The sequence below is a fragment of the Ptychodera flava genome, chromosome 16 (assembly GCF_041260155.1).
Source record: "Ptychodera flava strain L36383 chromosome 16, AS_Pfla_20210202, whole genome shotgun sequence".
Lineage (NCBI taxonomy): Eukaryota > Metazoa > Hemichordata > Enteropneusta > Ptychoderidae > Ptychodera > Ptychodera flava.
Window position 1 is genome coordinate 2,894,781 of NC_091943.1, and position 12,574 is coordinate 2,907,354.

The 12,574-nt window shown below is 36.4% G+C and overlaps 1 long non-coding RNA gene across 1 annotated transcript in view; it reads left to right on the forward strand.

The window, feature by feature from the left end:
- The first annotated feature begins 3,557 nt into the window (after positions 1 to 3,557).
- LOC139152523 (uncharacterized) overlaps positions 3,558 to 12,574 on the forward strand; it is a 38,017-nt gene continuing 29,000 nt past the window's right edge. Inside the window, exons 1-2 of the long non-coding RNA XR_011556646.1 lie at positions 3,558 to 3,723; positions 4,919 to 5,047. This is a non-coding gene — a long non-coding RNA (uncharacterized lncRNA). The remainder of the gene's footprint in view (positions 3,724 to 4,918; positions 5,048 to 12,574) is intronic.

Below are 12,574 nucleotides of genomic sequence, written 5' to 3' on the forward strand. Positions count from 1 at the left end.
AAAAACGGCGTATTTCGTTGGTGATTTCCTAATCAAGAAATATCACTCGGGGAATCAAAGTTTGGTCATAAAATCAGCTTCTGTCAAAAGTAACCCTCCCCCAAGATAGGTTTATAAAAAGTAACCCTCATCCTTGAACGGTTTTCTAAAAAGTGACCCTCCCCCCATTCCCCCAGTCCACCCCTGTATTTACTTAAGTCTCCCTTGATGAATAGGTGCCGCACGTTGTGATTTCGAATCCGATCGAAATCTGCTGAATTAAATCGGACTGCAATATAACGATAATCACATAAAAGCTCTGAGACACATTTGTTTAAGCAGCCCATTTTACACGAATAGGTTTTAAGTTTGTCATTTTTCGCAAAAAGGAAAGTTCACGGGAGAATATGGCAACGTTGACAGTGATTCTTCTGGACGAGCCCGACTGGCCACCATTTTACAACTCAACGTGTGAAACCCCTGTTTACGAAGGCCTTCCAACGGCTCGAGTAAGTGATTATTTAAATGTGTATGACTCTGACAGACGACAATGATCACAATAAATTGATGCATTAAAATGTGTATTCCAATAACGAACAGATGAAATTTATCGCAGTGTCCCGAAGCTTTCTGGAATGCACTGAAATAAATGCTTTACAAATAAAACAATACAAAAGCTATTCATGCAGGATCGTCAATCTTCTCACTCACTTTGTAGTAATAAGTAAAATTGCTAATTTGTAAGCCTAAAAATGATAAAACTTAAAAAGGTTTTAAAATTGTAAATCTTTATTTGATTAAATCTTGCTTACGCAAGGTAACTGTCTATAACCCGTGTATTTTAAAGGAGATATGATGGCCTAACGATAGTATTTTGGCTTTCATGTTTTCGTGTGCAGAATGGCTATCTCATGTTCGATGTCTTTGTTGGCGAAGAGAGAATTCGTGGATTCGATATTCAACTTCAAGATGTAATTTTGGATGCAGACTCCGACAATGGTAGATGTAAGCCCTTTCAATTGAACTCCTCAATATTAATGTCTTTAATATGCAACATTGCGTAAAACAGCAGAGGCTAGGTCATGTTAGATGTGTGGTCAGACATGGTACCAGAAACCAAAATACACCAGTAAAGGTAATGTAGAATATTCTGATACTTCAGAATATATTTCTGGCAACCAGAAACCCGGAAGTTGAATGTTTGCCCATCTCTTATTCTTACTGCCTTACTTCTAAAGAACAAGTAAATTTAAAAGAATCAGAAGGATTCTCCTTTCAATCTCAGTATCTCAGTAAAGTACATTGCCTGTGGAACATAAATGTGTTGAAAGAAGTTAGGCCGTACTACATTCCACAACTGTCATCGTCAGTTGTACGGCAACATAATTCAGTGAGTGCAATGAGGAAACGTTTTACCCATGTAATCAATATTTATGCCATTTTTCTTTTTTCAGTAATGATATTATCGCATTTGCTTTTAGTATAAGGCAAAGTTCAATGACTCTGTTGATTACACTTACCATTCATCGTACACTTTCAATATAGATACTGATCGCCTTCGCGTCCCTCTGATTGTCGTTTATGCACTATCTGCCATCCAGTGTGTGCAATAGAGGAAAGTAGTAGAGATCCTCCACATGACTATCTTATTGATCTGTTTCCTAAAAGGTTCCATGCGTCCGTTATTGTATTATGGTATCAAAACAGACGAAAAATTAAATATTAGATAATAAGGCTGATAAGCTAGTTCCTGTATGTTGTTGTAACCCTCACTTTTCATGCGACAGCTGTGCACATAAGTATCCCTTGTTTTTCAAAGACATGCACCAAATGATACACTGTTATCATTGTCATTCAAAAGCTAAAACTAGTAGGTTCATTATATAATTCTTGGTATGCATAGTGCTAATAACATGTGTTAGAATGTGAAGAACATATGTTACTATTTGATAATTAAGCTGTAGTTGTGTGTATTAACGGGAAGTAATGACCAAGGTTACCAACAGCAGGGCCGATAATTACCCTGCTTTCTTAAGTTTATAGAAAGAGTGTGGCACTCGGCCCTGAACCCATTTCATGTCTTTACTTCAAAATTAAAGATATAGAATCTCTTTTATAATTACTTGTGTCTCTTTACATATGTTTGTAATGATATCAATGAGATTGAAAAAAAAGCTACAGCAACCTAGTTTCTGTTCAGTTAAATCGAATGAAAGTTTTAACAACAATGACAACAACAAAATTTATTAGTTCTTTGTGGTTGTATTGTTACGCCAGGACTGTGGTGATAGTGGTACAGCAATTGACGCAAGTAGTGGATGTGTGAACCGAGACGGCTGAATGGGAAAGCACATTTCGGTTTAAGCCGTTTTTAAAACCACTGCCTTACTGTAAATAAGTCTACAAAAGTGTATTTTTTGACCAAGCCACATCTGCAACCCTAAATGGCGGTCTAAGCTGATGATGTACTGTTACCCTGCAAATACCCATTTGAATACTTTCTTTTAATTATACAGGTGGCGTAGAAATCTTCGCAGATTTAATCGACCCATTCAGATTCCTATGTGATTTTATAGTAACATTTAGTCAACTGGAGGGACCACCAGTACCTAAACCGAAAACCATATTCTATCACGGCAGGGTACGTTTTATTGCCAGTAAATGTTGCGTTACCAGAACTGACATCTTCTTCATCATAACCAAATGTTGGTACAAAAATTTGGTCGAATCGCCTTCATTAGGTTTAATACTACCTTACCTTATATGTTATAACATTATCGAAGTCAGAAAAGAATGAAGAGTAGGAAGACATGGGTGTTACGTGAGAAAAACCGAACAAAACGGTGAACTCAGCAGTTTCCTTTAAAACGGAATTTCAACAAAAATTAAAGCTAGTCGCTAAGGCAAGTGATAGAATACAAACTGTAAAAATGTAAAGGCCACTTATCTCAGCTGGGACGGCAAAGTTTAAAAGTCAGACAGTGTGGCAGACCGATGTAGTTCTTTGGCTTGCTTGCAGGCTTGAGGTTGCACAAAGTCCAAAGAGTAAATCAAGCATTGCTGTGAAGGTCTTGAAAAGTCTTGAAACTTTAAACTGCTGGAGGTTCCAAACTCTGAAGTAACACGTCAGAGACACGATCCCAAATATCCGGCTGAAAGCCTGCTGTCCCAGTATTTATGCTTTAATGGTTATATATGAGAATTAAAGAACAATCTAGAACTTCTATTGATATGCTAATTACGGCTCTAAACACATTTTCATTGGTGACTAATTGATTTCTAGAAAGTTGTAAATATGACTAATTGAATTCAAGGTTGTAAGGTCTTGAAGGACAGTGACCTTGCGAATTTTCTAAATTGATTGAACTCAGGTCATGAGTGTAGGGAATGACGTACATAACAATGGGTCAAACTATTTTCTTGTTTGGGAGACTAAAAACGAAATATAAGTGAGAGAAAGGTATACCTTTGAGAACTGAACAGGGTGAGATGAACTTTATTCTAGCCAGCATAACGGTTGGATTCAGATAAGTTGAACTGTATCACTCACGTTTATGTTTTCTTTCCTCCAGGACACATTTCCTAGGAATTTTTCAAACGATTTTTCGATACGATCTGATTGTATTCTTGAAATATCACTTGATCAGATTCCTACTTGCGAATCTGTCGTGATTCTTATATCTGCTGCTCCTTCCGCCGCGGACTTCATCATGAACACAGTAAAAGCAGAATTTGTAATTAACGGTAAGCTAAATTTCATGACCACAGTCGACTTCATCTGCATTTATTATGGTCTAGTCTGTGACGATTATTGTTGCGTTTACTACATTATTGCTCTTTATAAAGAAGCTTCTAGTTAGTCAGTCTTCTTGAGTTTTATGAACGCAACGAGTTCTTGGTCCTACACTTTACTCGGCCACGATGATGATAGGCTTTGGTATCGACCCTGTTAGCAGTCTGCCATTGGCACTTGTATGAGGGGATGGCATCAATACTGTTGTCAGGTTTACGTAAAGCGCAATGCTATGCTTACAACACAGACAGCTGTTAACCTATGAAATCAACAGAAATAATAATGATGGTATATTTTTTCCTTGTCGACAACAAGTATTGAAGATCATCGAGCCATGTTGATCAGATTCCTACATTCCTACTGTTGATCAGATTTACACGTTGTGCAGAGCATCTCAGTCAGCGGCAGTGAACTCTGTGTGAACTATATGTCCTTGAAAATTGTCATTCAGCTTGAATACAATTCACCAAGAAACAGTACGAAATCAGACTGGTTAGGATATTTGTCCTCGTTCAAATAAATTTCAATTATTTCGATTTTGTCCTCGTACTTATAAATTCCACTTATTCTTCTTTGCCATCTTGAGTCCAATGAACTTGTTAAGAACGTATGTTTCAATTTAACTTTAGCCTTATCTTTGCTTATTCTTTGTGCGTTTTTGCGAAAGTGTTGGACTGTAACTCTATCATGGAGTTCTTGAATGAAGTTTGAATAGGTCAAGTATTTAGATTTTCCAGCAATAGAAAATTAGAGCCGCATGAGCGTTAGCACTGCAGGTCAGCATAGAGAATGAACGGAGGTTTCGTTGAATCGGGTCTTCTCGAGAATCCAGACCATTTTCATGTCATTTAAATTCATTTTAAAAACTAAGCATCAAAGTAGAAAATTGTACCATAGAGGGTTATGTCAATAGATATATGATACGAGCATTATAAACATGATAAAATGACAAGATAAATCATCTGAACCCATACATTCCTTGTGTTACAGATATTATACCAGAGGAGAGTTGTTATGTGGCCTCCAGTGGACAAGTGGAAGGCTGCCTTATGTACGGACTATTTATTTATTATCAATATGTTTATGTAGTCGAAATCCTTCACATTTCAAGTGTTTCTTGCTGCAATTTTTTGACATTTCCTACAGGCTGCCCAGAAGGTAGATATGGTTTGATGTGTCATAAAGACTGCATATGTAGAAATGGTGCTACTTGTCATGGATTCAATGGTGCTTGTAAATGCCCAAAAGGATGGATAGGTCCAGCCTGCGATATAGGTAATCAAATTTGATATCTTTGAAACTGCAAGTATTTTCTCTTTTTACTTGACATTTTCGGTAATCGAACCCTTTTGAAGCACTCAGCGTAGCTCCCGTGATGACAGACTTCTTTGCTTGGTATGTAACATAGACTACATAGACTCTAAGTTCCAATCATCGAATAGAAAAACATAAATTCAGCAAATACAGACGCCATGTAAAATACTGTAAAATGCTATTATCGAAAAATATCGCACTATCCTTCTCAAGGGAGATAGTATGTTAAGTTATGATTGCTGAATTTAAAGCTTCGTTAACTACTTCCAAACATTCACCTCACATAAGGTCCTTAGTGAAACTAGTGTTGTTTTTTAACATAAAATGTTTAGTACGAGCATTATACAGTGTAGCTAAAATCATTGCACACTTTCTTGATGATATCAGACGCATTTGTTTGATTCCAGCTTCAAAAGAGATATTGATAGTACCTATGAGTACTATGCCCATCTATGGACAAATGTTCTTCCTTTCCTGTCACTACAATTTTAAAGTAAACTCTGCAAACGGTACAATATGGACATTTTTCAATGGTTCATCTGGTAGTATACCATTGGATTCCATAGAGCAGGTCTTGTATGAACTGCATAGCAGGTCAGTACATTTCATAGGCGACTCCAGTGCCTGACAGAAAATCCACGGTGGCTTGTAACAAATATCAGTCACATGCTGATGAAAAAGAAGAATATCATGTTAATTTTAAGTATGGTTAGTTGATTATATAAATCAGATGCTTTAATGTTGAGCAAATTATATTTTGCGTAAGGATATTTTTTGCAGCGCTGCAACTTTGACAAAATACAACTACATTTAATTAATCGTCAATTCAAAATTAGAATTCGTTCATATTTGTGTGGGATATAAAATTTCACAATATGTGGTTTAGAGTTTTGAGACAGAAATATCGTTAATCGACACATGTAATAACCCCTTGATGAGTCAGTTGGTTAAAGATATCGAACATTTGGTGCAGTGCTCTACTTCTATAAATGGTAAATAATCAATTATTTTTATATTGCCCACCTGATTTGTACTCAGACACAAAATACTCTTGTGCTTGAGCACATCAATCACATCAGCTCTTAAAGAATTTCACATTTAACTGGAAATTAATTTATTGAGTCGCAGACAACTAATTCATGCAGGACGTATGGTCGGTCCTTTAAGGTATAAAATGTTCAGAAGAGCAGAGTACAAAATCTTGATTTCGAAAACATTTACGCTTGCAAACCCTTCTCGTTTTCTGAAAGGCAAAATAAATAAATATACGTAGGGACTGGTCAGTTTCTTCGGCCTGGGGTATATATATATATATATATATTATATATATATATATATATATATATATATATATATATATATATATATATATATAATATATATATATATATATATATATGATTGTGTAAAATTAATATTTATTTATATATATATATATTATATATATATATATATATATATATATACACAAACACACATATACATTGGCCATACATATGTATGCATACATATACATACACATATATGTATGCATTCATATATATATATACATATATATAATATATATATGTATATATACATATATATATATATATATATATATATATATATATATATATATATATTAAAAATTTCCTCTCTATATACATTTTCTAACTGTTCTATCTCTGAAATAAGGGTGATTATGTAAATCAATTTTTTTTACATTTGGCGCCTCTTTAGCCATGTAACCTTTTCAAAATATTACAAAGAGAGATTAGACACGGGGTCAGAATGATTCAACTTTTTCTGCGAAAGTGCTGTAAAATCAATCTAGAATTTTCCTTTCCAATTTTCAATCTATTGCGCGAAAGTTCAGAAACGGAAATGAGCACTGACACCCTCATATCTGTAATTAAATGAAACTAGATATCCTTTAACATATATAAGCAATGTATGTAGCCCAATGAGTTGCGTTTTATGGTTCATCAGGCTCTCCTATAATCGTGGTTAGCGCGGGAAAGAGACACGGAGGCCAAGACTGAGACCACGGATCTACATAGGTCACCACGCATCGCTTTTGTCTCATCGCCTGCTATATATGTACTCTCGCCTTAACCTAATGCCCCTCCTCTTTCCCTCAATTACCCTATCGAAACTACTTGCGTCATCTCTACCGAGTTATTACCCATGCTCATATCAGTGCGGTCAATGCTACATATCGGCCATTTTAACTTTTGCCACACTCAAGTTCACATCGCAAACTCCTACTCACACTCCACTTTAAAAAAGTAACTTACCTGCAAGACAGCAGCCCACAAATAAAGAGAACTGTACTTATTTTGTTTATTTGGATAGCTTAAAACGCATTAAAGGTCCATTGGGTCAATGTCATCGGCCTGTAATGGGTGCCCGGTAACACGTTGCCCGATGTGTGGTGGGATCTAGTGAGGGACCCCGTACCGCCGTACTAGGCCGCTACGACTTCTCGACCCCCGTCCCCACCCCCATGGCAGTACGTGTATCCCAGCAACATGCCTCCCTCCCCCGAGGCAATTTAAATCTGCGACTGGCCTTTTGGGGGGAGTGGTGACGACACCTGGATGTGCCATCGCTCTTGGATTTCGGCCAAACCTTTGTCTCCTTGTCATTTCTTTGCGTCAATTAATGTTATACGTTTATGCAAAGAATACATTCTCAGAACAATGACCAATTATGAACAATGGCAATTTGTGTATCACATGCTTTCCAAACATCGGCATTTTGTCTTATCTCATTCCAAAGTGTAGATTGTTTCAATAGTAAATATTGTAAAACTGAATTCGAGTTCCTACTGGAGGTTGACCTACGACGGCCATGTGATTTTCACAATGAAAAAGTGTTCCAATTGTGAATGTTTGTCATTAACGCTAGTAAAACGCTATGAAAACCGTCTGTTTGGAAATTTCGCATTCAAACAAAATCTTGTCTGCAGACGGTGAATGTTCATTTCGACCAGTAAACGAAGCCTCAACACATGCCTTGAGCACCTAGGGAGAGAGAAAGTGCTTTCAGTATGTAAAACAATAAACGTTTAAGAATAATTGACAGGTGATTGACAGGTTATTCTATCACTTTGCTGACAATTACAGATTTAAAAAAGACATTGTTTGATGTACCATTTAATGAATAATAAAATCCAACGATGGGTTACTGTTGATCATTTGAATAGTCTACTGATACAAAGTATTGTTACAGAAGAGTAAATAATTTCATTACCTACATAGAACAAGTTCAGATGCCTTATATAAGGTTTTAAGTAAAATGATTTTACATTTCTCTAGCAACAAAAGTAGATTTTCAATTTTCAACATGTTGAACTCCTTAAAGTCTCCATGTGGTTATTATTTGTAATCAAATTCGTCTTTTCATACTTCAGTCGACTGACAATTCCTCATTTCAACGAGGGCCGAGTTGGTACTTACCAGTGTTCAGTTACCGATCTAGATGGAATAGAATACATGGCTGAAGCTACCGTTACCTATTCAGGTAATCCCTCTACATTATTGTAACCGATATCCCTACCCGATCGTTAACATCAACATCAACAGTATTACACAGATGTCTTCATCTTTGTCATAGTACTCTATTTTCGTAGTTTGTTTTGGTATTGAACTCTTAAAAGGGGCAACGGCAGTAGCCTTTCAAAATATTGGTATTGTTCTGAAAACATTCACTTAGTAGGGTAAACCACAAATTTATAAGCCTGTAAAATAAAAATATGTGGTCACGCTTCTTTTGATAAATGAGTGTTTGTTTGTTTGTTTGGACTTTGTGTCAACATAGAGCACATACTGGCTGTGTTCGTATTTCAACATGATATATTGGACCAGGTCAAGAAACTATTTTCAACCGATAGATTGAAATTCAAGAGAAATAATCGAACTTGACAGAAAATGTTTGTATAATTAACTGTCACAAAATTTGCTATTCCAACCTTTAACCACCTGGGTAAGTTAGAGGCTATGGATAATTTACACATGCGTACGGTAAAAGTAACTTCTGTGTTTAGGGGGGGGATTTGGTTGTATTTCGATTACCTTGCACAAAAATCGTACTTCAAGTTTTCATATTGCAACATCTCTGTACACGTGTTTATGTATTGCAAAAATCGCGCTATATCGTTTTGCGTGTATCAGGCCAGTATGGCACCGGGGCTACACCAGCCTTTTTTTACATACATCTGAATCAGTGCATGAGTAAAATAACGTAACGATCAGTTTGGATACACTGTTTCATTTCATTCTATTGGTTGCGTCATTGTTGAGTTGGCGCTGAACAGAGATAGATTGTAGAGGGAGTATGCGGCGGGGGGTAGCGTATGCGTGATTTCATAAGGACGTAATTACCCATTGTTGGTATGCAGATACAGAATGAGCCTTAGTTGGATTTTCGCACTTCCAAACTTTCGTTTAGAGGAGGGGGAGGGGGTTGAGGCCAAACGCAATTAGTTTCGTTTACCATGCGCATGTTTTCATTATCCACGGCCCCTTACACTGTACACCTCAAAAATTTGCAATATATTAGCGATGAAGTTCCCATACAGGTTGCGCGGAAAACATGTTTGGTGATTTCTGCAATGACACATGCAATTGCCAACAGGCCATGAGATGTGATCGATCTACGGGCTGTGTTTGTCTGGACGGATGGGCCGGAAAATCATGCGACTTGGGTAAGATTTGTCAATTTATGAACATTCATACTAATTTTTCTGTTATGCACGCTGAAATTCACTTCGGTTGTTTATTCAGCAGATGATTATCTGTTTATTTCAATATTTGACACATTATGTACTATGTCAAGTTAACATGCTCTATCAAGATTTTAAAGCAACTTGAAACCTAGCCATGTATGACATGATCCTTACTTTGTTTCCAACAGACGTCCAGCCACCAAATATCACTGGCTGTCCTGGAGACCTAACTGTGGAGGCAGACGTTGATGGAAATTCCGCTGTAGTCAATTGGATCAGCCCTTCGACTACTGACAACTCTGGTCCAGTTGTTTTGACATCCAATCGAAAGTCCGGACAAAGATTTGGCATTGGAGAGCACGACATCATGATGTGGGCATCGAATACATTGAATAACATTGCTCGTTGCAATTTTACGGTGTATGTTACCAGACAGAGACTAGAGAGTAGTAAGCGGTTTTATAACAACTCGATAATTTACGCATTATACCTATCGAATAATGTTAAATTCGATTTTACAACGCGCTACATTGTTATTATGTTTTCCTGACGACTGAACTACAAGTAAAAAAGAACATCCCAGCAAATTTGATGACAATTTCATATTTGGCCGGCAAAGAAGATATAATATAACTTTGCCTGATGAGGCACGAAACGAGAACATGGAATATGTCAGTAAATATGTATAACAATTTAAACGTTTTGTAAATTTTCACAAAAAGATAAACAAAAATACTGTCTTGTCAGGAGTTTTAGAACTCTTTTCAACCTCAGTAGCTCTTACGATCAACAAGACCTGAAAACTTGAAAGTCAAAATAAAATACTTGTCAATTTTTTAAAATAAATTTAAATTCTGCAAACCTCAAACAGCTTTTCGTAAAGATACATTGCATTGTACCCCATGAAAACAGATGTAACCCAAACATTCCTTAGAGTAACCTCATTATCTGAGTAATTTTTCTCTTCAAAAGTTCAATATCGCAAGGCAATCATGTACCGGTGCTGACAACAAAATCATACTTTCCATACTATAATGTGATTGCAAATTTAGCTAAATAATTCACACATTCAGAAAGAAACCTGGACTAAATGGATAAAAAATGCAAAGACAAGTGCCATCCAGTAAAACCTCGCACTTTATTTTCAAACTTATCACCTACAGCTGGAACTATGTTTTTACTTCTCTATGTGTGGGCAATGATAGTACTGGGTGCAGTTGTCATTATTCTTCTATTGCTCGTGTATATTGTGAAAACGCAATGGTCTTACGTACCCCTAGATGGAAACGACCGGGAGTTAGAGGATTATCTACAGGCAAGACTCACTTTATTTATTCTTATGCTCAAAATTACTCTTTTGCAAAGATTATTATTTCAATTTTCATTAGTTTTTCAACCCCGATTACAAAATATCATTTGGTTTCGCTTTTAGCATGACAAGAAGTCGTAAGTGGGTCTTTTTGGATCATTTTAAGAACGTCAGTCTATCAACCACTGCCGGAATTGATAGTGTTCAACAAAATTGTTAATTTTTTTACACATGCTCTAGTATCAATTTTTTTTCTTCCATTAATTTTATCATTAATTCGAAATTCAGATCGTCCATCCAAACATGTACCATCTTCATCCTTCAAGTAAACTATTGTTACCATACTAAACTTTATATTCTCTGCTTGTTGAAAAGATAAAGTATGGCGGGGTCTTCATGTATTCTTTGATAAGAAATATTGCTTTTGAAATGTATTGGTTAAGTGCAAATGTGTCTTAATTAACTTTGGTACTTTATATGAGCACGTGTATGATTTCTTCACTTCTTGAGTTCAGGTTTTGCTTTCCAGACTCAAATTCGATCTTACATGGAGTATCCCTACGTCATGAAGATAAAATTGTCAAATTTTCCATTTTGCATTTTTATCACATAGATTCGCCGGAAGTGGGCAAACAAAAATAAATAACTCTGTTACAGGCTTCCCAAAAGTTATTATACAACTGATTTCCAAAAATGTGTCTCTGTGCTTATTTCTTTTTTCGTTACTATGCTACTAATTCAATTAACACTACACGTATCTTTTATAACTAGGAACATTTACCAAAAGTAGCATTGGCTTGGAATGTTGAGAGGAAAGGTTTGAAGATACTTGATGAAGAGCCGATTGGTGTGGGAGAGTACGGACGAGTCTACAAAGCTCGATTGGTCCTCCACGGAAAGGAACAAATAGTCGCAGCTAAAACTCTCTGCGAAAGTGGGTCAAATTCCTCTAAACACACAAGCTGTCCACTTTGATAAAGGTTGCTATTCGTCTCGCGCCCCCTGAGCCTTATAATATGAAAGTCAGCGTTAGCGTGTGCTCATAAACGTTATCATATTCAAATGCCCATATCGCTTCATCGGGGTGGCTTTTACCGTACAATATCAGCAGTGATATGAGAGATATGTTCCCACATACACGATAGACGTCATCAGTTTAGGAGTGTTCCCAAACCACATTTGCAGTGTTCAAGTAAACAAAATGTACAAACAAATCTAAAAACAAAAACTCCCTGTCTACGATGCAATGTTGTCGACATAAAATTTTGAAGGGTTTTGAGGAACAAGGATATTTCAGGTAGCTAAATACGGGAATAATGCATTGAATCTTGTGGTATTATCATGTTGTTATTCTATGAAAGGTTTTGTAATTTTTATGTCAGCTTTATTTAATATTAGAACTTTTGCATGGTCAGTTCTACCTCCGAATAGCTAGTGAGCGTGGCGTTACTTCGATCAGGATTTGACG